General features: G+C 32.8%; 1 protein-coding gene across 6 annotated transcripts in view; it reads right to left on the reverse strand.

Moving 5' to 3' along the window:
* LOC145279864 (uncharacterized) overlaps positions 1-26,857 on the reverse strand; it is a 333,260-nt gene that overhangs the window by 214,035 nt on the left and 92,368 nt on the right. For 2 of the 6 annotated variants that reach the window (XM_080131309.1, XM_080131305.1), the window contains exon 1: positions 26,647-26,779. The exons of 3 other annotated variants lie outside the window; for them this stretch is intronic. The gene's annotated coding sequence lies outside the window, so the exon portion shown is untranslated. Of the gene's footprint in view, positions 1-24,862; positions 24,953-26,646; positions 26,780-26,857 lie in introns of those variants that run through there. One more of the 6 variants, XM_080131308.1, reaches the window with a different exon arrangement.

Below are 26,857 nucleotides of genomic sequence, written 5' to 3' on the forward strand. Positions count from 1 at the left end.
CTGCAGATTTTTACATAGAGAGTTTCTCCTTCTCCTACATGCATGTCTTAATGAAGACTGCTTCTTTCCCAGTCGATTACACCCTTCCAGATACCAACCTGGGAATTTCTACGTCCCGGCGCAGTACATACAGCCCCTGCCATTCCCAAGTAGTCACCCATGTGGTACTGGCCAGGCTCATCCTTGCTTAACTTTGATGAGCCGGCGAGAACCGGTGTTTCAACCTGATTATGCCATATATATATATATAAAAAATTTTTTATGTTTTCCATATACATTAACACAAAATACATGCTAAAATATACTTGCATTGTGGGTTGGAGTAATGTTTGAAAGAGAATCTGTTTTGATTAGCTTGTAATTTATAATCATAAGTCACCCATTTTCTCTTAGTAATGTATTTCCTAGACCCTCGCAATCTATGTTGATTTAGCCACTAATATTTCTTAATATCTTTGGACATTTCGAGAAAGCGTCATCTTTTTTCAGCAACCATTACCATCTTATTTATAGGGCGTTTTTGTACATACCATAAGCATATATGTAAATTATATGGCAAAGTATATTTATTTCTAAATAATAACCTTGGGGCAGCCGTATTGGCACTCAATTTCCAAAGAAAAATGATTCTTATTGGCAAGAAATCAATGGTAAACAGTTGTTATAATCATTAATAATGCTAAGTAATTCGCATATAATGCGTATAGAAAAATGGTGTAGAGCACTGGAAATCTGGGAAACTTCTGATCACACCAATTCCAGAGAACACCACTTATGATGACACGTGTGAAAGCTTTTAGTAAAAAATAGAAATAAAGAACTTATTTTTAATTTCTTTTACATATGTCACATTTTATAAACTTTCCAAAAATCAAAAGAAATAAATAGTATGTGTGTGTGTGTGTGTGTGTTATATATTTAAATTAACACAAAGGTTTATTTTATTTATCCAGGAGATTAAACATAAGGTCACGTGTGGGTCTAATGAAAATGTTTCTGTGGAAGGAAAAGGATTCGAACTCAGCACACCTAGTTTTTCAGCCTGTGCCGTTAATTACTCAGCCACCGTCGCCCTCACAAAATAGTATACGGCTACAGATCTTAATGTAGCATCATATAAACCTTAGTTATAACAGAAAAAAAAAATTGCATATTTCATTCGAATGCACTTAGGTACAACCAATTATTATTTCATGAGCATATATTTTTATGATTGACAAAATATCAACGACGTTTATAGGGGGGGGTCTTCTTCAGTCTATAAAATTTTACTAGCAGAAAATTTAAATGCATATGTATGAATTCAATGAATGCAATTTGGTACTTAAATTCTTTTCAGCCAGTCTGCAGAATTTTGAGAGTTATATTAAATGTTTTTCGGAAAAACTAGGATGGATCCTAGAAGTCCCCATAAACGTCGTTGATATTTTGTCAATCATAAAAAAATATATATATATATATATATATATATATATATATATATTATTATCATCATTATTATTATTTTTACTATTACACACTAAAGTTTCATTTCAGTTACCACTAAAAATGTCAATCTGCAATATTTTTTTTATTAATATATAGGCGAATATTATCTAAGTTTTGAATATATATATATATATATATATATATATATATGGCAATTATGATACAGAGTCCTCCATTTTTTATCCTCCTTAGGGACTCGTCAGGCATTTTAGCTGTGTAGCACAATTGTCATATATATTTAATAACTTACTACTTAGCTTTACTCATGTATTGAGCACTGTTGAAGTAAATACTGAAAATCGATATAATAATAATAATAATGATTATAATAATAATATGAATCGCCAAAGCTCAGATAATTACCTTAGGTTTTAGCAATAAAAAGAAACTTGCTGACACCCACATCTCTATTGTTAATAGCAATTTCACATAATCAGATTTTTAATATCTAAGATTAATAGTTTTGCTCTCACACATTGACTGCAGCATGAGGATTTCATTACAGGCATCAAGGGACGGATTGAATGACATAATGAATATAATCATAGACTATGGCGATTGCCTGTGCTGTTTGAATCATATTTTTTTTCTTTTACTATTGGTTCACCGTTTATTAAGGACAAAAGCCACTCGAAGATAAGTTTTAATGAGACAGATTATTGTCAGTCAAAAGATGAGGCACATTATTTGAGTACTAACATTGATCAACAATATGGATTGTGTTCCATTACTTATAGAGTGGCCTGGGACAATAATGCGTTAACATTGGTTTTGAAGACAAGCAACTTTTATTCAATTACACATTTAGAATATGTATCGCCTGAGAAAACTACAAATAAAACGTGACTTTCGGAGAGAGATTGGATTGAAAAACTTAGGATTTATTGCTTTATTGCGTGAGAAGAACGAGATGTGATTTAATTAAAACGTTAAAAAATGTCCAATTATTGTGGACATTCAATATTTATGTTCTGACTAGAAAGTTATAGTTGAGCCAAATTTTAAATGAACAAATTAGCTAATTGTTTTTTTTTAATAGAGTAATAGATTTTTGGAAAAAATTGTAAAATCATATGGAGAACAATAATAATGTAAGTTCAAAAGAAATAATATCTTAACCAGCAAAAGCATAGCTAGATCGAAAAATCAAACAACATCACTCGCATATTATGAATAGCCACAGACATCTTCACACAAAAAAGAAACAAACTTTCTGAATCAAAAAGAAAATGGAAAATAATGTTCAACTTGGGATGATCTTTATAATAGTTAAAAACACGGTAACCAGCAACAACCAAACAATCATACAAACGTTTTAAGGAATTAGAGGAGTTACATAATCCTATCTTCAAATGTTCTATACTATTAATGATCTTAATCTATAACCAACATGCTATTACTGATCTTAATCTATAACCAACATGCTATTACTGATCTTAATCTATCCAACATGCTATTACTGATCTTAATCTATAACCAACATGCTATTACTGATCTTAATCTATAACCAACATGCTATTACTGATCTTAATCTATAACCAACATGCTATTACTGATCTTAATCTATAACCAACATGCTATTACTGATCTTAACTTATAAACAATATGCTATTACTGACCTTAATCTATAAACAGCATGCTATTACTGACCTTAATCTATAAGGAATATGCTATTACTGATCTTAATCTATAAGGAATATGCTATTACTGATCTTAATCTATAAGGAATATGCTATTACTGATCTTAATCTGTAAGAGTAAAAATGGTATTTGGTCGGCATTTTATTGGAGACTATCGGATGAAATATTTATGAGAATTTGATATTGCATTATATTGTATCTGTTCAATGTCTTAGTTTATTTTAAAGAATAAATCATTTGTCATCCATTTAACTGATATTGTAAGTGTTGAAATGGAATAAAACCAACAATATTAACGGGCATATAAGTATTCAATTTCTCCAATTATATGATATTAAAAAGTTGTTTTAAGTTTGTTTGTACGAACATAGAAACGTGATTAATTGACAAAAATAGGAATAGGCAAAGAACACTTTACGAAGGCAGTAGTTTTTATAATTTCAATACAAAAATAAGAATCCTAGGTAAATCTAAAATACTTTATTTTAATGGTATACGTGTTTTATAAATTGAAAAATATATACATTACAAAATACCATAAAAATTATTCTTTTAAGTCACTACAATACCACAATTATTCTAGAAGTTTGGCATAAAGCACTAATTCTAAGTTAACGGGCTATAATTTTTGCCAGTCTTTAACTGACTAGAATGTCAAGTACAATTATAATCACGTTGGCATAACAGTTCTTGTTAAATCATCGAAGTTAAGCAACATCGAACCTGGACAGTACTGAATGGGAAGTCCAAGTGCTGTAAGCAAAAAATCTTGTAAGTCCACATTACTTGCATACACAATAACAAATTTCACTATAAAATGACCCAACGGTAGTTGATATGCTGTAAAACTCAAACATCTGGATTTTATCTCTGAACATTTGAAAACATGCGATTTTTTTCACATTGTTTGTTTTTATATTGCATAATTTAAAAGTGACTAAAATACGGAGATTTACCTCCAGAGAAACTCATGATTTTTATTAATAAATATACACGACCCGTCACAGGGCAGGTAAAATTAATTCCATAAACAAAACAGTTTTGAATCTTATGTCCCCTTACGAAGCGTAATCTATACCCATAAAAAATATTTAGAGTGTTGATATTCATATTAAAAACCCTTTTTTCTATTTATTTAAAAACTACAACTTCATTATATATGGATCATGGAATTGCATTCAATTGCAAAAGATCTAACTAATTTGCATATTCTTTTAAACATTCATTTTTTACCAATTCCTTATTAGTTTTTTTCGGTTTTCTTATGCGATGATCATTATATACCTGAAGATATTTTACCTGATTTATACTTGCATAATATTTGCGTAAAAAAGTTATAGTAAACACAAACCTCTTTCTATATATATATAAAAAGTTTTGCAGGCCAAACTTCTGACAGGTGAATGTCGAACAACGAGATTACGATTATGCATGTGTAACGTAATTTTGAGCCTTGACGCAAACATGTATTCATAGCTCAGGCAGTAACGCCAAAAGAAAAAGTTAATTGTAAGCTAAACGTTTTGGTTTCGATTCTCGGTGGTAGCGGACAAGTTATTTTTTTATTACTATATATTGGGTCCAATATAATATGAAAAATACAAAATCGGCATAAATCAAAATATCATATTTAAGCATATTTTATGACCAAGCAATGTCGGGTGACCTGCTAGTATCAATATATATTGGACTATTTTAATTTTTTTTATTCTTTTCTTTTCTTATTAAAGGAAACAAGAGAATTATTTACAATGGTTGTAGATGAGGTTTTGTTGTGAATGTTTTGCAGGGTGGAACCATGGCCGGCCATCTACCATGAAAATAACAAAAGAATAGAGAAAGACTAGCATCTTCCACTGGATTTCGAAGGCAGTTTTGTACTCTGTCAAAGCAGTAAATGATACTCTGTGGGCCATCACCCCCAAATGTGCAACGGTATTCCATCTTAGGATGTATTTGACTCTTAGAGGTAGAGGATTAGGTCAGGAGCGAAATACTTTCTGGGGCGATAATTTTGAAACTTTGCAGAATTAAATGCTTCCTAACAACATTGGATAAAATAAGAATATGCAGTATTTCCAAAGTCAGGGCTATAATAGCAAGTTGTGTTCAATAACTTTTATACTATTCTTTAATGAAGTATCGCAGAGAAAATATTAATGCATGAATACATGCATGCTAATTATATCTAAAGATAAATATAAGAAATAAAGAACGGACTAGTTTAACCTATTATATAAATCTGACCTATCTGTTTAAATGTATGTATGTATGTATGTATGTATGTTTGTATGCTTGCCTAAAACTTTCGACAGAGGCGACTGATTTTCACGAGGTTGGTATCGTTTTTAAGTCGACCCTTCGGATGACAAATATCGAAAAATTGGCTAAAACCATTAATTCCTTCACCCTCAACTGGGCACTTTTCTACAAGGAGGGGGTCGTTTTTTTTTTTCGCCAATATTTTCGAAAGTCATCTCCTCTTTTCGATTGATTAGCCTTAATTTAAACCTACGCCTTTTTCTGTTTGGCGATGGACGCAACGGCAAAGACGTCATTTTTTTTTCAAGTCTTTTCCCTCTTTCACGGTACGGGTTTCAGCCTGCCTGCCTACTACTAGCTTTTTTCTTTCCTCAACACACACTTCCAAACACCCGGGCAACGCCGGCCACCCAGGCTAGTAATATATAAAGGTATGTGCATGCAATACATGGTGCCCTAATATTAACCTGCTATTTTGATACTAATTTATAGTTCTAAATAGTTAATTTTGAAAAAACCATATATATGTATGCATACACGATCCACTCCTAAAATAATGAACTGATCATTATGCACTATGGAATGTATATTGTAAGCAATATGGTCAGTTACGTGGTACATGAGTTTTTTTGTTGTTTTTTTTTATGAATTACGAGATATGTATTCAAGGCAACACGGTGAGCAACGTCGGCACATGCTTTTAAAAACGTTACCATTGAAGATAAGTACTTCCGAAACCGCCTTTCCCGCCAACCCTTAAAAAATATTCAAATTAAAAACTAATGCTATACATATTGCTAATACCCGTCCTGAGGCGGTTATTTTGTTTGTAAAAAATATACAAAAAAATGTTCATGACGGGTAGTAAAATAACTGAACTTATTTAAAGCTCACATAGAAAAGAATAGTGTCAAAAATTAAGTGGCTGGAGATTTTTGATTCGATTTGAATTAAACGCCGATGAATGTTGAACGAACACGGAATGAAAGAAAAATGAAAAAAAAAAAAACAAACAAACAAAAAAAAAACGAGTTGGAAATGTAGTTGTGCACAGATGTTTGTTGAAACAATTATCAATAAAACAGATCAACTCAGATGTAACACACTCAATAATCATAAAATAAATGGATCGACTGTAGTCGAGGGAAACACGAAGGCGCCTTCTTCAATAACTACTACACAGAGATCTAGGGAAGGTTCCACACCTTTTCCTAGTTGATTTTGGTTTGTTTTAGTCCTCACCAGATCACTCACACACACACGCACATATAGCTATTAAGAGCCACAACTTATCAAGGCCAAGGACAACTAGAGTATGTGGCTTACTTAGATTAGAATTATTGTCAATTGAAAGATGAAAAATATTATGTACAACCATGGATTAATTGCATAAACTCCATTTGGTTGCTTATAAGGCGATCCACGACGAACTGCTGACATTAGATTTGAAGTCGACCAAATTGCGATCAGCACGGAAGCGGTCCCACGAGAATGTGATCTATAGACGAAAATTCTCGCAAAGAAGTTTTGTCCACGGAAATTGTGTCTGACACTAGGTTCACGGAAGGAGAAAAGAAACGCTTTTTTATTGTGATAGTAAGACGCAGAAAATTAGTAAAAGGGCATCAAGTACTTTTTAAGTTTTTGGTATGAATTGATTTAGAATTGAACTCTGACCTCCTGTTAAATTACTGAAAACTAGCAATGATGCCAAATGAATCAGTGTACATGAATATGACGGGTTCAAATTGAACTCTCAAGTTTAATTTGATATTGTGAATCAAAATGAAGTTCAATTACTCATTAATACCATTGAAGAAAGTCTGAACCCTCGATTGAATTCTACTTGCTACTTGGTTGTGCCTGGTGCACATTCAACTTGGGCGGAAGGAGAAAGTTTCTAGGAAATATTAAATGCACAACTCGTTCCCAGCAGCATATCAATATCTCATTCAGGAAAAATGACAACGTTGTATAGTTTTTTTTTTTTTTTTTTTGCAGGTAGGGGTCGCTGTCTAGATGCAACATCTAATATTCTCAAATGGTTGGCTGTCTGCTACTGACCAGACTAAACATCGTTTGATTTTAATAATCTAACCCGAACCAGTGTTTCATTGATGCCCTAGCTAAAGATTCAATAGCAACTTGTTTGCAATTAAACGTTTACACAAGGTATTCTGCTGAATCATTATATAACCTTGAACCGTTTTGTATATATAGTAAACATACAAAGCTGAATCAATGGTTGGCGATTGTGCATTTCATTTAGAAAGAAAACTAACAAGTAGACAACAAATAACTGTTACCAAATGCAAGATAATTTACTTTACTTACTTGTATAATTTTTACGTATGTTTACTGATTGCAAGATTTATTATCTATGCCTTTGTTATCGTTACTATTACTAAGCTAAACACGCGTGGTTTTCAACACGAACACCAATTTTTTTTTTGGGGGGGGGACTAGTCGCGAATTGCAGGCTTACAAAAACAAAAAAAAAAAACAAACAAAAAGCAAATGATAAAAAAAATTACTCTAAACCGATTGATGATTACTTTTGGGCTCATACTTTTCAATAAATTATTTGTTTACTACATTTTAAACATGAAATTAGCTATCCATACCCCCCCCCAAAAAAAGTAGCCATGTTGGAAAGCATTTGTTGCTTATCCAAGTGAAAGTGACGATAACAATTGCATAAACAATAAATCTTACAAGAAAAACAAACACGCGTGAAAATTATATAGGTACGCGGCAAAGTAAATTTTCTTGCGTTTGGTAAGAGTTATTAATTTTTTTTGCACTCCTTTTTCTTGTTAACTATACTGCATAATTACCCAATGTTTATTTTATATCGACCCTTACATGGAACACTTAGTGCATCATGAAGTGGCAAGTATAAAAAATATCTCAGTCAATTTATTCCATAGCGAAATGAATTGCAGTAATCTATTATCTTTCAATTTCAACTAATCATTATAAAAAAAACTAGTACAGTCAGGTTGTAAAAAAAAATTAAAATAAAATAATAAAAAATACAAAAGAATTTTCTAAATTCAAACAAGACAAACTATTTTAGCATCAGCATGATCCATTCATAAGATATTGAAATATCATCTATAAGAAGCTTGGAAAATACCCTTCCTTACCCCACGAGCATAAAAATATTTTTGTCTACTTCATCTTTGCTAAGAATTAAAGTTACGAATTATCATCGAAGTGATCCGGTTTCGATCCACGAATAAAAAAAGAAGAAAAAAAAATCTAAGTCACTTAAAGATTTTTAAAACTGTATTTTAACCAATACAGATTTACAAGCAATGTATGAATATATACAAGACTCGAAAGAATATCCGACCAAGGACGGGCAACATTTTTGTACCACTTTTATGCCTCCATAGGAGGATTAATATGAATATAATATAAGTACATAATGTTACTAAAAACTAGAATCTTTATCGAATTTTGATTAAAATCCATTAATTCTATAAAATGTCTAAAACTTAAGGTTTAAGCTTAAGAAATTGAAATCCATGAAATCTTGCATAATTGATATCTAATGAATATGAATCAAATTTAATACAAATCCGAAATATTTTAATTTTATAATGTGAAATCGTACATATATTATGCCCCCCCTCTATAACCCTTTTAAAATACTAATGAAAAGCGAAATTTGGGAAATATTTATTAATGCTTAATAACTCTTGTTAAAATTTTTGCAAAAATCAGAAATATATAAATTTTCATGAAAGCCTTTCATCGCCATGAAACTTAAATTAAACTAAATATATTCCACATTACTCATTCTTATATGCAGCAACTATCACCCAAAATTCATCGTTAGTTAATTCGTTTAAGAGTGAAACCTGTACATATACACTGATGCTTCCCTCCAGTCGCGAGACAATAGGTACCCTCTGTAAAGGTAGCTGCAAAAGTAATTGTGAAGCAAGGGTTGCGCAATCTCAACCACACCTCTCCTGAATCTGCACTGCTTGAGTCCAGTGGCAAGAAGTGCTGCTAGACTATTGGAAACAATACCGAGATAAACGAGGAGCACATATGGCAACCGAAATTCCCAAATGGTCATCATTTTAGTACTGACCAGGTTCAACGCTGCTTGTCTTTGACGATCTAACGGGAACCGGTGTGTTAAAGTGATTATATCGTATACGTACATGTATAATATAATTATCACTTGTCTGTTTAAATGTATGTATGTATGTATGTATGTATGTTTGTATATCTGCCTAAAACTTTTGACAGAGGCGACGGATTTTCACAAGATCAGTATCGTTTTGTAGCTCGACCCTTCAAACAACAAATATCGAAAATTGGCTAAAAACATTAATTCTTTCACCCTCAACTAGGCACTTTTTTAACATGGAGGGGTTGCCTTTCCGCTGATATTTTGTCATGCCCTCTTTTCGATTGACTAGCCTTAATTTAAACTTTCGACACTTCCAGTTTGGTGATGGACGCAACGGCAAAGACGTCATGTTTTTTTTCCCTCCTTTGCGGTACAAGTTCGAGCCTGCCTGCCTATTACCACTTTTTTTTTTTTTAAACTCAATGCACACCTCCAAACAACCGGGAACCCAGGCTAGTTTATACATATAATGATAAATATACATATATATTTTATGATTTTTATAGCTCTACTATTGCACTATCGAGTTCCTATTTACAATGCCTCCTCACGGGGCACAGTTAGACGCCAGGGTCGTTTTTTAACGTGGAGAAAGGAACAAACATTAAAACATTTTCTCAGTTGTGAAGGATTTCTCCTCTACTGAGAGAGAACAAGAAATTGAAGTGTAGCATCTGAAGAACAAATACTACACTTTGATCTTGACCCAAAAGCCAAGAATATTGCACTATCGAGTTATCTCAATGTTGCGTTGTTAATTGTTATATTTGAACACAAAGTTGGAAAACTTACTTCAATGGTAAAATATATATTAATATATGTAGAGTTGACAGCTTAGGTGCTATTTAAGTCCGACTTTGAAAATCAGACAAGATACATGTGTATAGAATCTCAGTTCAGTGGTTCCGGAGTTAACTTCAAATCTATTCGCACAAAATGGTACTTTACTTATGAGTAAAAAAGGAAAGGTGTATGTCTGTTAGTTATTTTTGGGTTACAAGTCGAACGAAATATGTGGATTGTACCCGTGGGAGTGGGAATCGTATTCATCCAGGTGAGAGCACAAACCATCCCACTTATTTGTGTTTTACCTTATTTAATGAGAATGAAACTGCACAAGTTTTTCGGCATGAAGATAATCTGGATGATTTAAAGCTTTTAAAATATTTTAAACACAGACAGAGGTTATATATATATATATATATGATAGCCTCTTCCGTCAATTTCGACCTATGAGTTTCCGCCACAGCTGTTAAGTTGCTCAGAAATCCACACAGATGATTTGTTTATGCTGCTGAAGGCTTTGTGTAGAACCAACCACAGTTTTTCTTATTACTGCTAATCCTTGTCGGTGCAGACGACTGCCACAAGACAAAACATACAGTACATACAGTACAGTGCAGGTTTTTTTACAGAGTTACCTTCTCCTAGATGCATGTCTTAATGAAGACTGGAGGTGCATCTCTCACAGTGAATTAATGCACCCCCAGATACCAACCTGGAAATTTCTACAACTTGGTGCGGTACATACAGAGTCTAACTTTCCCTAATGATCATCCATTTGGTACTGGCCAGGCTCGTTGCTGCTTAACTTCAATGGTCTGGTGAGAACTTGGGTCAACATGATTGTGCCATTTGTATGTATATATATATATATAAATACACTAGCAAAAGTACCCGTCCTTGACTGGGTTCAAAAACAGCCTACAGAACTACAGAAAATGGACTCTGATTTATGAAAGTATGATAGGTTATGAAAAGGAATGGTTCTAAAGAGATAGCTTCGAATTCGGGGGTAACAAAACCAAAGCAAAATATGATGAAAGTAAAAATAAAATAGATACACCCCATAATTTATTATACCATAAAACTAAATATTAAATATTTAGTAGAAACTGTAAGTGTTTAAAGTTCGCATTAATACTGATTCTGAGCAAAGTGACCATCTTTTGTTTAGTTAGTAACGTAAACAAAATGACTGGTGTTCACACAAACTTTAAAGGCCCATAACATCTATTAATTTTTAACACAAATAGATCACAAATATGTAGGTATTGAAAACAAAAAGTTTGACAAATTTTTGTTTTCAAATAATTTATCTGATTTACCCTAGTGCACGCACTCAAGTGGAGTGCTGTGAAAACAGAGGTACTTTTTCCCCTCAAAAAATAGTTATAAGCGTCACTAGATGTAAACTCTCCCAGCGCCGAAAGTCCTCTTACTGCCACCAATGACACCATGAAGAAATTTGATAGAAATCTAAGTAGACACTGTTTCGAATTTTACCCCTAAGACCCTTTTTGATACGCTTTTTTTTTAGTGAATATTATTTCCCTTACTTAAGCAATATCGTGTCCATATGTTGGATTATCTGTGACTTTGTCACTGATGTGATTGATAAAAACGCTAACCTGCTAAAGCGTGATTTTGAGTTCAATTCCCGTTTTAGGGGGCAATATATTTTTATATTCCTTCTTATTAAATACTGGTAGATTTTTATTTTGAGGAAGTGACAGAGAGAGAGAAAAAAAACCCCAAATATTCAACTGTTTGTGAAGATGCAATTTTTATTTTATTTTACATTTATTAATAAGCCAAATATCGAATGTATTTTATTTGTCAGCAAAGAAATCTTATTTCAATTCCAGTATTAAAATTATTTATAAAAAGTAAAATGACACCCGGGAGACCCTAGCTAGGTACAACTTATACATATATATATATATATATATATATATACTAGCAAAAGTACCCGTCGTTGACTGGGTTCAAAAACAGCCTACAGAAAATCGACTCTGATTTATGAAAGTATGATAGGTTATGAAAAGGAAGGGTTGTAAAGAGATAGCTTCGAATTTGAGGGTATCAAAACCAAAGCAAAATATGATGAAAGTAAAAATAAAATAGATAAACTCCATAATTTATTATACCATACCTGTTCACACTGAAACACTTATCACAATATTCTGTGGATCTATATTAAAAAACCTTGTTAAACTTTGTGACATATTTCCATTCTATGGAGGTCAGGTGCGAACGAACACCCTATAATTTTATTATACCATATTTCTTCAAACTGAAAAATAATTATCAAAGTATACTTACGCAGATAGATATGAAAAGTCTTTAATCAAGTTTGTGCCTATTTCCATTCTATGGAGGCCAGGCGTGAACGCAGACCCCCACAATTTTATTATACCATCCCTATTTAAGTTAAAACATACTTATCAAAGTATTCTTATGTACATCTATATCAAAAACACTTTTAAACGTTTTTTTTTTTTATTTAAAATTTTTTTATTTTCATACTTTGTGGACCCGGCGCGAACGCAGACTCCACAATTTTAATGAACAACCGTTCTGCAGGATCAAACATACCCATTCCTGTGTCTCGATACATCTTTTATCATTATATGTAATAATCAGTTTTTTAAAATAGTCAACCATATAGGAGCCTATTCGTGACCAGACACACACACAGCTGATATATATATATATATATATATATATATATATATATATATATATATATATATATATATATATTATTTTTTAACGATAATACGGTTGATAAGCATCTTTAACCTTCAAGATCTGTTCCTGAGAAAATTGTGCATATTTTTTAGACGTAAACAAGTATTTATTTATTATTTTTTATTTATAAGTAAAATAAAAATGATAATGAATAAATAAAACATATATACATTGATTAGTTGACTGAACCTTCAACCTCCAGAAGTGCGTCATATATAACTTCATTTTACCAAGTACTGTATCGACGTTGTCACATGTTCTTTCGGGCTGGATAAAATGAAGAGGCCTATTTTAAATTCCGTGCAAATTTCAGAGTTCGACAAGATATACCAGAAGAAGGTCGGAGGCTACATCGACAGAAACGTTGTCAAAATAACACTCAAGATGAGAACAGCAGTCCTGATAATCCAAATAATACGAAAAGTAAATAAAGTATAAATGTCAGAAACGAAAGGAATGCAATGATAAATCGAAATCTGAGATAAAGTTTTTCGATGTATCAGAAGTTTGTGAAAGGAAATTATCTTGGAAAGGATTTTTTTGCATAAATTTTTTTATCGTGATAATTTTAGTTTGGATAAGAATCGTTGAATGAATCTGTTAAACATATCTCGATTTCATGGTAAACGAAAAATGTGGAAACGATTTTATATATATATATATATATATATATATATATATATATATATATATATATATACTCTATATCAATGTTGGTTTCCCTACAGTTGTTTCCTATATATTTTAATCGCACAAAACTATTCGACAGTTTCAGAATTGCTTTATGTTTGAAAAACTCCCATTTTAATAGTTCTAATTAGCGGCAATTTGCAAGTAACTTATCAAGGGACCTATGTTTTTAATAGTCGGAATACATAAAAGCAAAAGAGAAATAAAACGATTGGCCATTATAAACAGAAACAATGACTCACCACAAGTATTTAAGCTGTAGTTGGAGAGGAATATATATATATATATATCGAGCAGAAAGAGATTAATTTAGAATTTTATCTTTGTAATATTAAAGTGACTTTGACACTCACTTTTCTCTGATTATGTATGTTTCCGTGATTCAAACAACTCTAGCTCAAAAAGTGACAAAGCAAGTCACATTTTTCTATACACATGAGAGAGTAGGGAGGGGGAGATTAATAGATAGCTGTTTTGTTGTAATACAATATTTGAATGTGACTAGACCTTACAGATGTGTTGATGTTAAAATTCGGAACTCGAATTCCATACTAACAAACTCGCTGTTGACAGCTTTCCACTCAGTGGAAACAGTAATTTCCTCCTATTACAAGACGGTGCAAACGTCTGGAGCACTATGCACACTGTATGAGATCCTTTTTAAAAGGATTTTTAACATCATTTTAATTATACAAGTATCATTTATAATTGACTTTATTATCTCACCTTGATGACACACTATTATCAATATTGCGAAGGATCTAAAACGATTAGCGACCCTCATCACATTTTTGAATGAGGTATGCAAATATTTGGAGAACACATTTCCAAGAAAATGAAATGGATGTCAAAGTTCAGTAAAATTCCTAGGTTTGAGTTTTGGGATTTTTCTTATTGGGACATCTTAAATCAGTGTTTTATTATAGCAAACAAAGAACTTTAGAAATAATAAGAGATAGCATCTCACAAGAAATGCAAACCATAAAAGAATAGCGTTAATGCCGGAACTGAGGCCAGCTCCCGTGTTTCCAGAATAAGAAAATTATTGGAAGAAGATTGATATCAGTCAGATCATTTGTAGTAAATTCTTTACGAGACCATATTTTTTTCTAAGACTTTTTCTGTGGATGGTCTATATATATTTTTTACTTTATTATATTATGAATGTGAACTTTGTATTCAACATTAAAACAAAAACAATTTATAATATAAATATGAAGGAGAATGAGAAGGTTATAGCAATGCAGAGAACCGGGTGTTTATATATATATATATATATATATATATATATATATATATATATATATTCAGCAGTCGCACGAGATAGCCCAGTGGTAGAAGATTAGGCTTCTATCCATGGAGTCCCTGATGAGTTTTAGACGACGAAACATGCGTCAGTGGATAATTATATATTTTAAACAATATATATATGTACACACAATATGCCCATTTACAAACAGTCGTTTCATCGTATCACGACTCTTCAAAAAAGAAGCACCTGTTTGTCAGATATAGATAAGAATATGGTAGCAATATGAGGATTTTAATTAGGATCAATTAAAAGACTATCTTTTAGGAAGGACAATAGTTTTTAAAATTGACTCTTGATGTAATTTGGGGACTTAAGGGTTTACATATCGCATAAACAATAGCTTAAAAATGCACTTAGCAAAATCCGAAATAAAATATTTGTAAATTAGTTTCTTTATGCATAAATTTTTTTTTTGTATTTTAATACGAACGAGGCGGTCTGCATTATTGCAACTAAATATTTGGACACACACGCATATATATGTAAATATTAAAAAAAAATAATTTTTTTTAAGTTGGTGGGGACCAGATATTTTTATGGACACATGAATCGTAAAATTGCCTATTCACTAATGAAACAGCTGTAATGGAAAAAAAAAAACAGGAAATAAATGAAGGTTATAAAAAAGAAAACGTGAGTGTTTGAATTTTCAATAAAATTTTACACTATATATATATATATATATATATATATATATATATAAATATATTTGTATAATACGTACAACATATACATAAATGACCTTGGCTGTGTGTGAAGAAAGGTCTCTACCAAACTACTCTATAAAGTTTTGGTCTACAAACACAATACTTGATATATAGGGGATTAAATGCGTCGACTAAGCGTTATTTCTACGCATACGCAAATATACATTTATATCTTTTAGAATGTTATTTTTAAAATGTTTTTATGTGCGTATTAATTTAGATCAAACGGCAACGAATAATGCTGGAGAGGTACATATTTTTATCTCGATTCTAGCCGATGGCACTCAAAACATTTTTTTTTAACTTTTGAAATCACTACTATATATTGAGCATAAGATACTAATAGAGTATTGGCACTATAATAAATGTGAACTCTGCATAAATTAAAATAGCATATTTAAACGTATTTTACAAACGGTCAACGCCAGACGGCCTGCTAGTATATATGAGAAATAAGTATATATATTTTTTAATGTCCATGTTTGTGTTGTCTGTAGAAAGAATCTACATCAAAAATACTAAAATACTAAAAGCGTATTCATATCTAAAATTTTTCGAGGAAGACAATAGAAGTGACCCCGAATCTTAGTGTCCACTCCAAAGGGGTTATGGGGGCAGAACCATTTTTAAAACTTCAATTATATCCTATTTTAATGACCCTCAATGTACCAAACATTTGAATCTTTCTAAGGGAGCTATGGAGTCAAACTTTTTAAAAGTTCAAATACGGATATCCGATTTTATTGAAATTTAAACCATATGTATAAGTAACTAATTCGGAGAGTTTTTTTTTTATTTCAGTTTCTTGCGATGAAATTCAGGGACGAAATGGAGAGAAGGAAAGGGGAAGAAGTAAGATGATATGTTCATAGTGAGAAAGAACAGTTTTTCATTATATACCGGGCAACGCCGAATGTTCCTGCTAGTATTATATATAAAAAAGAAAGAAAACAAAATAACAAAAGAAAGAAGAACAAAATAAAAACAAAAAAAGCCTAACATACGTCAATTTACACAGAAATACACATGTTTATCAAAAGATAAATTTGTGTTCGAAATATTTGATATCTGGCCAACGTCAATTAAGTCGACGTGTTATATAGAAAGTTAACTATGTCTTATTTAAAACCCGTGATTTTTTTTTATTTATTTAATTTTGTCTGTGTATAAGTGCTAGTTTTTGCCTCTGGGTTTTCAATTTTATCGGGCCTGTTTTGGTTACATATATTTATTGACCCCCATACGACATTAACTGACCCCCATATGACCGCAGATGACGTATTTAGACTTTGTTTGGTTTAATTGACAGACAAGACAGTACACGTTTCTTTATTGCCAATATTTAATCCATTAAAATGAAGAAAGGCCAACACTAAACTTACACACGGGCGCGCGAATGACTTGCTGGATACCGTCTCGGACTGTGAAGTTTTATTAATTTGTGTTCAATGACAAACTAAGATCGTTAAGAAACTGATCAACACTTTCCTCCATCAGCTGTTGATAAAACAACTTTTGTTTGTCTAATCGTGTACAACAAATCGTTTTGGATAAAAAGCATCAAGATTCGACATTGAATAAACAACAAATGTAATAAAACGAAATGTACAAAAAAAAACTTTCACAAACGCCTTGCCCATGAAAACTTCACGAAATCAAGATATGATAATAGAATCACGTAGGTAGGTAGATAGGTGGATGGTCGTTCCGTATATAAGTTTCCCGCTTTAAATGTTTTCAAACATTTTAGATTTCGCTTTTTTTATATTTAAGTCTGATTGTATTAGATTCGACTGATCGCGTCTAGTTCACGAATCCATATCCGGTTTAGTTTCTATTACGGCATATCAACTTTTCTGAATCACAATATTATATATATATATATATATATATATATATATATATATATATATATATATATATATATATATATATGCATACATATATACGCAATGGGTGTTTTCACCGACATTTTGTCTATTGTTTCTATTTACTAGTTACGCCACGAGGGTAAGGTCCATTCTTAATGTTGGGAAAATCTTGCTACCATAAAAGAGACATTCTGAGTTAGGACAAAAACTAATTGCTTCACTCTAAAAAGACTCCTCCACTAATTGATGGGAGAATAGACTGAATGTAACATCGGAACAGATACTACACTTTGTTCCTAGCCAAAATGCCAACGGATATGAATTGTGTCAATTGTTCAAGAGACTCTCAATACGGAAAGACTTTGAACAATATGCACGAAATGTTGATAAACATATAAACAATTCGTTTGTTTTCATTAGGTTGAATCATTAACCCAACACCTTTCATAATAATGTGTATGTATAAAATTGACAAGAAACATTTAAAATTCATAATAACTTGCATAACACTCAAGTTAAAATATTGTTAAATATGAACAGTTCCTATTTACTTGCCTTTCTTCGATAATAGAGTTAATTCGGTTTAATTTTACAGCATATCAACTCTTTTGGGGTTATTTCATGCTAAAGTCATACCTCAAATAGCAACTTGCGTAGAATGCTACGCAAGTTGCTATTTGAGGTATGACTTTAGTAGGGGTGGGGGTCGACAAAGGTTTATATCTCCCCCCCCCATTAATAATCGTGCAAGTCAGAGAAACTAGAAGTAATTTTTATGAGTGCCGTTTTTAGTAAAGTTGAACCCCCCCCCCATTAAAAACCGACTTTTTATTTAACTCTTGATTAGTAAGTCAATAGGGACAAACTGCAGTATTTAGTTAAAAGTTTGCTTTTAATACAAGCATTAATGGGTACTCAAGTCGGGAAGATAGACAACAAAGAAAGGAAAATTCTTGCCCTATTTTCTGTTTTTCTTTCATGAACTTAATATAATTCGAATCAGAGATATTTGTTTTATGGCATATCAACCTTTTCTGGGGTTATTTAATATCAATGCCTATTCTGAAAGATTCGTTAGATTAATATTAATTTAAAACGCGTTGCTGATAAGTAGGCTATCTCATATATATATACAAACGCGAACACAGCACCCCAAAAATCAAAAGATGGAATTAATTCACACATGTACGTTTTAAGTGCTTTTTTATGGAAAAGCCCGATGTTTTTTCCTCACGTGTTTCGTTGGATAGCGGAACACCACTAAATAACTCTTCAGAGACGAATAGATATTCCCATAAAAAAACTGCTAGAAAGTTTAATATATGGAATGAAAAAGAATTTGGAGAAAAAAACAGAAAAGAAAATGGAGATATGTAAAGTCTGCAAAAACATAAATTTATATGAGAGAGAGAGAGAGAGAGAGGGAGAGAATACTGTTTAAGTATAAAGGTACAAAAAGAAACCGATATCTAACAGACAAGCACATATTTATATTAATTTTTATCGTTAGGGGTCAGAAACAAAGATGACAAAACAATTAACCAAACACCAAATAAAGATATACAACTAGTGGATACTGACATGAAGACTACACAACTAATATAACAGTTGGTCATTCTCTTACATATAAACGGGATTAAACATCGCCAACCATATTGTACAAAGCGGCGGTTGGAAACAAAACAAACGTCACATTTTTGTACAACATTTTTAAGGGTTACTTATGGAATAAACCAGCATGGATCAAGATGAGAACCTAATGTGTTGGGACATTTGTATATAAACATTGATAGACATTCCATGTGGCGAATACGACGGGTTTCTTCCATTTTGAAAGCCAGAACCAGTGACCCCTTTTGTTTTGTAACCCTAATCCAGCAATGTTAGTGTGTATGTACTAAGTAGATGACTATCAAGACAGGGTGTTTATGTGTGTGTGTGTGTGTGTGTGTGTGTGTGTGAGAAAGAGAGAGAGATAAAATATAGATATACAAGAGAGAAAGAGAGACACAAAAAACAAAGAGAGAGAGAAAGAAAGAGAGAATGAGAGAGGGAGATAGACAGAAAGAGAGAGACAAGGAAGAGAAGGGAAAGAGGCAGGAGAGAAGGGGACCAGAGAGAGAGAGAGAGAGAGAGAGAGAGAAGAAATGAAAAGTAAAAGGGAAAAGTGTGGGATAGATAAAGTTTCGAAAGTAAAAATAAGAATTAAAACATCCGACAGGCACCTGCATATACACAAAACTAAAACGAACAAACATTTAGCATATATATATATATATATATATATATATATATATATATATATATATATAAACACAAACTGGATTTTCCCCGTTGTATGCATGCGTGTGAGCGAGAGAGACATCGAGACAGAGAACTGAGTGTGTTCACTAACAACCAGTCAGTGGTGGCACCTAGCGCCTGACACGGTTTTGTGCATATCTAATAGTATAGCAGAGTGATGAGTTGGTCGACAAGGGACCAGGTGCCCCATTTGTAGGTGCGTGTGTGAACTAGAAACGGTACAGAATAGCAGCATGCAGTTTTCGCTCTTTCTCTCTCTCCTTTGATTACCACTGCTTTGGTCTGATTGCTGTCGCGGTATGCTGTCTATGTTCTTACTAAATTCACAGGTAACCACCCGAGGTATTTTGCTTTTCACAATACGAAGAGAAAGGGCTTGGGGGAAGGGGCAAAGTAGAAACCAGCACAAATAAATCTATCCCCAAATTAAACAAACAAATAAAATAAAATACATTCGGTTGTGTGAAAGCCAAGAACTAAAACCCACACGCGTACACGCACACATAAGAAATATGCTTCAGAGATTAGACCGGTACTAGCCCGGCAGGATCAGAGTTTAGTATCTGTTTCATGTTAAGCTCACCTTTACTTGCTTCTCCACGAGGCAAAGTTAAACACAAGATCAATTTTTATGTAGAGTATATCTAAATACCCCAAAGTATTACTCCGGTGGGATAAAAATAAAAAAATTGCTCCAATCAAAAAGGATTTCTCCTCCTCCGCCCGAGGACAGAACAGGTACTACACTTTCAATCATTTATTTTTTTAAAAATATATAAAATATTTATATATTAAAACAATTAAGCACAAGACCATCAAAAGTGTAAGGAAAATAGGCAGGGTTGGTCATCATTAATCTAAAGTTATCAAAATTTTCAGTCACCATAATACCACATTTATACTAGGAGTCGTCCTAATTTGATCCTAGTCTGAAGGACAATGGGTTAGAAGAACAGAAATACTTTTCGATTAAAACGGTTTTTATTTAGTTCCAACAAGGAGTGACCCTTTATGGGGAGCTGGACATCCTAGCTTGTGTCTAATTTTGCCCTCCTTAGGGAGACTAGAAATGGGAACATTTACTATTATAATAAATAATTTAGCAATGTGGGATGAGGGTGAAAGGAATGAAATACTCTTCAAACCCATGAGAAATAGTTATGGAATTCCCGTTTCTTAGTTCTTGCTCCACCCACCCACACGGATATAACTCTCTTGGTGAGAAAATGTGACACGAGGTCAGAAAATGCGATTGAAGAGCCAGCACCCCCAGAGGAGGAGCACTCTAGCCTGAAAAAAAAAAAAACGCCTTGGCAATATAGTCGGCTTTCTCCGGTAGAGGCTCCTCAGGCGATTTACAATAAAATAACCCCTCCTTAAAGGAAGAAAGCAAAACTTGAGAAGGCGAACCTACTAAAACTCGACAGGACCAGTAATATACTGCAATCAACAGGGAAGAGGCCATTTCATAAATGGCATTGGCTTGATTTTTGGTGCCGAGGGAGATATTAAACACACGTGTGTGTGTACCCGTGATTCGTGGGGCCATGGCCACTACTATTCTAGTTTTTTGATTCGAAAATTTACGAGTTGTGACATATCTATTAAGATATTCTTATCTAACTAAAATTCATAAGTTCCTTTACTTCTATTATTATCCTTGTTGTTATTGTTATTGTTATATAGAAATATTATTATCCTTGTTATTATTGCTATTGTTATATAGAAATATTATTATCCTTTTTGATTCTTATATAGAAGCAAAAACATTATTTTGCTATCTTATTTACTGCACTTAGAACTGCACGCCTGTGGAACTCTGTTCCGTCTGCCTGCTTCCCATCGGACTACAACTTGGATGTCTTCAAGTCCAATGTTAACAAATTCCTAATGAACCGCCCCCTTAAGTAAACACTTCATCAAATCTCCACACTAACGTAATGTACTTGCAATAACCCTTATTCCTGAGTGGCTTCCGGGCCTTGATAAGTGGTGATCACTGTGTAAAAAAAAAAAAAAAAAAAAAACATACGTGCTTGTGGTATGTACATACACGCTTGTAAATTAGATTGCCACGCTGACAAAAAAAAAAGAAAAGAAAAAGATTCACCTATTTTCTAAATGATCGCAGAGACATTGGGCAATATTAGAGAGGGACTCAGCATAGGGTGAGAGACGACCGGGAAAAATACATAGATAGCTAAGAGGGATATGGTCGACATGTTCAGATAATTGCAAATTGTAGTTAATTAGCACAATTAGAACATAATTTATTTTTAAACTTTATCCAGTTCAAGAATTAAGGGATATTTTAACATACATTTTGTGTTATTAATGTCAAAAAAAGCTTTATGGAGACAAACGTTAATAGCATAATTATATATACTAGCAAAAGGGAGCATATGTTTTTTAGTATATATTACGAACGAACGTGTACATATGCTGTATATACAATGGAGGAGATAATGTCTGGAATGAAGGTATAATGACAAAACAGACACTACAATACCCTAAGCATTGAATTGACATTGAAAAATAGTAATAGTGCAGTTTCGATTGCAGACACATACAAAATCTCCACTTGTTATAGGCATATAACGTTTGAAGAACGTAGAAATTATAGTTTTATTTTGGCTTTTTGTCTAGCAGTAAAGTTTTGTGTTTAATTTGTTTTAAAAGTAATTAATTTTACTTTTTTTTTTTTTTTTGCAAATTCAAAGTGTAGTATCTGTTCTGATATCATATTACATCTGTTTTTCGCCTCAGACTAGATTTTTTTGTACCAACCAAGAGTGCCCGGTTTTGAGGAGTTTTGCCTACATTTTGTATCTAACTCTGCCCTCGTGGTGAGGCAAGTAATTAAAAACTGTCGGTTTCTTTCACTGCGTTCGTCAGACCATGAGACTCGAAACCAGTATAACAATAAGCTACACACAAGTTCTTAAAACTTGGATATAAATACGCTCTACCACTGATACTGAGAACACCTTTTTTATAACTATAGCAAGTAGTATTGTATATACTTTTATAAAGCTAGGTTTGTGTATATGTTTATATATTTATTTTTACAGGATACGCTGCTTAAAAAGCTGTGAAACGCTCATTATAAATGGGTGAACACAGCTGTTAGGCACAACGATCCCAAATGTGGGCTATATTTAGTTTAATTTAGCTTTGTGCAAGGAGAGTAAAAAGGGTTAGGGAGCGCTTCTGGAAAATCCAGATGTATTCGATTTTTGTGAAATTTAACGAACACTTAGACATGAATTATTATTCCCCAAATGGCAGTTTCCTTGGGCTATTTAAAAGAGGGTTTTACGAGGTACAATAGAGAAACAAACTCACGCGTGAAGAGATCTAACATATTGGAATTGCACTGAATTCCATCTATAATCATTGGACACCGATTAAGCAAGGTTCCATGAATTGTAATTTCTTTTTAAGATCCCTTAATCCTTCAATTGTATACATTTTCTAGAATTTTGATAAAAATTAGAATAAGGATTCTAGACATAAGATTTAGTAGCAGCGGGGGAATTAATTTTACTCGTTCTGGCACAGGTATATATATATATATATATATATATATATATATATATATATATATATATATATATATATATATACACGCATACAGAAAATTCCATCCATACGCGCGTGTTACCATTTATTTTCCTCTATCTCCATAAAGAGGCCGTGCCAAGAAAGAAAGGCAAGTAATAATGGGAAAACCATACGAAAATAAACACGAACAATCTGCAGAATTACCAAAAATTGAGAAACCGGAATCAACCCCAAGAATTCTTGTCTACATTCTTCGTACACGTTGTACAAAACAATAAAGAAAGATAAAAAAAAACAAAAAAAAAAACATAACGGAATTCTAACATCAGCCACCTTCGAATCAAAATCAGGTTAACAAATAATAAATATAGTAACACGTAAATGGTTAGTGTATTTTGCTTTTAGATGTGTGTGTGTGTGTGAGAGAGAGAGACAGAGAGAGAGAGAGAAAGGGGGGGAGTCATCGTTAAAATATTATTTTTCTTCTTTTCGGGATTATTCAATTGTCTTCGTCGGTAAAAAAAAAAAAAAAAAAAGTTCTACTTAATTCTTAGCTGTTCAATTCGGATTGTGAAAAAAAAAAAAAATAGAAGAGAAATCTGCGTTGATAGAGAAAGCGAACGCTGCAGTAGCAGACACATGCCGTGATAGCAGGAATAAAGAAGAAAAAAAGATGGTTTTAGCAACGTAATGCAGGCATTTGTAAGGTTGAACACATGCCAATAACGTCGTCCACACTAATGTACTGCCATACTAACCACAAAACTATGTACTTAGGCTGGATGTATCACTTCTTTCCATTCGCTCGTTCCGTTTCTCTCTCTCTCTCTCACATATACATACAAGTGGTTTTACTTTGGCAGAGCATAGAGTGAAGAGAAAGAGAGAGAAAAAAAGAGAACGAAAGGAGAGAGAGACGGGGGGAAGGGAAATACGAAGAGAGATACAGAGAGAAATCAAAGACAGAAAGGAACGAGAGAGAGAGAGAGAGAGTACTAGGAAAAAAAACCCCGAATCTACTATTACTGTTCATACGTACATGGGTATTTACTATTTATGCGTACGTTTGACTAATGGAACAAAAAACACAGGTGGCAGCTGTGGAGCTGGAGCGTGTTTTGAAAATATATATGGCAATTGTATGGCTATTGCCTGACGAATCCTCACAGGGATGAAACGCGGAAATTCGGCGTAGCTTAACTGCCATATATATTCAAAACTGACTACCTAGCTCTGTCGAAGTAAATCCTGAAAACTAATTAAAAGAGAACAAGTTTGGAGAGAGAGAGAGAGAGAGAGAGAGAGGGGAGACAGACTAATAATATCGGTTACGTACCAAAACGACCAACAACCATTTTGAACACAATATACTAAACGTAAGCGACAACCTGCAGGAACACTGAGCTTTTCAGTCAGTGAGATCCACACTGTTCCGCTGTAACACAGCTTTTTATATATATATATATATATATATATATATATATATATATATATATATATTTATCGGCCATGTGGAGACATGAATAAATATAGATCTCTGCAGATATGTGTGTGTGTGTGTGAAATACACACCTACATGTTATATCAGTCTAGTATATAGGTTAACTAACTTGCTATTTGGGTTACTAGTATTTCTACTAGTAAGATCTTTCTTGTTAGTTTAGGCAACATAACCAATGTGTGACGACATTAACTTCAAAGAGAGACAGAGAAGAAGAACACTCGCACACACGTGTACATTATATATATATATATATATATATATATATAAGACACGTCTTTTTCATGCGTAACAGCAACACAGTTGATTAGAATCAATGTTATAATTACTCTGCACTGTGCTTAGTACATGTTCAGATATGTTTTAGCAGATTACGCGAGTGTGTGTGTGTGTGTGCTGGATTTTGTCTATTTACGCGTATCGCCACAAATACCTGGTGTGACACAAGATCCAATTTTAATGTGGGAAATTTCACACACACGCACACACACACACACAATTCTTAAATAAACAAAAACCTTTTAAAAATAGAAAAGGGCAGTTTAAACCGTTATGAAAATAGCCACGTTTAAACACGTCGACATTCCTCAGTGAGGGCTCCTCAGTCGGTAGGCAATAGAAACGATCTCGTTTCCTCGAAAGGAGGAGGAGAAGGAATATCCTAGGAGACTGGGTTCATCAGTAAGAACTGTAGATATTTAGGATCATGATTTTCTGCTAACAGGAAAAATAACGGGATTTAAATAAACGAGAGAGAGAAAAAAACAAAAAAAAAACAAAAAACAAAAAAACAAAAACGGACGAACCTACTTAGAACAGCCAACAATCACTTTTACTTTTCAATACTTTTTTTTCGACTTGGGGTTGGCGAGTGTGATCAACAACCTGAAAGACACACATTTTTCGTTCGCGCATCATAGGACAACAACCACTGCCCTTAGTTGAAACTGCTGTCTAAGTACAGTAAGTAAAAGACATATGTATGTCACACGCATATGTTTATAACATAGATATGACATTACACACAAACATGCAGTTATGTGAACTATATTTACTATTGTACGTACAGGATTTCGTCTATGTCGAGTGATATAAGTATATATGTTTGAGTTTAGCTGAGCGAAGACAGAAAACATAATTGTTGCGAAAAACAAAAAATAAAAAACAAAACAAAAAAAAACATTTAAAAGTAAAGAATAAAACGTTAGTTTGACACCGAAAAAAAAAAAAAAAAAAAAAAAAATTAGACCATGTTAAGAACAATCATATTATTGTATACCGTTCTTGGACGACTTCACAAGCGGATCCAAACCAGAGCAAATAAAGTAGGTAATAACATAAAATTAAAAGGGGGGCATGTTTATAGTGGTTGCTAAATAAACCCTACTAATGTTGACCAATATTTTCGGGGTGGGGTGAGGTTGTTTGGCGAAGGAAGCGAAGATTAAAAGGGTCTGGTTAAAGAGAACAGTTGGATCCTCTCCCCCCCCCACCGAAGAATGGCGAGAGAACGAGGTACAAAAAAAAAAAAAAAAAAAAGAAGAGCATTTAAAAATTTCAACACATAAACAACAAAGCAAAACAATATAAAAGTTTTAAAAAGTCAACCAATATCTCACCTTTTTTGTTTGTGTTGTTAGTTTTTTGTTTCCCTTTTTTTCTTTCTTTCTTTTTTTTTTTTTTTTTTTTTTTGAAAGTCGTAGAAAAAAAAAAAGAAATAAAAATAAAAAGGTGGTTCTTGCTTGGTGTGTAAAAAAAGGGAGTCCGGGCAAGGAGTTTTCAAATGTTATCTTCTGATGTTTCGTGTCGAGAGGAGTGCCATGAAGTAAC

Source organism: Euprymna scolopes, chromosome 7 (assembly GCF_053919585.1).
Source record: "Euprymna scolopes isolate OS-2025 chromosome 7, ASM5391958v1, whole genome shotgun sequence".
Taxonomy (NCBI): Eukaryota; Metazoa; Mollusca; class Cephalopoda; order Sepiida; family Sepiolidae; genus Euprymna; species Euprymna scolopes.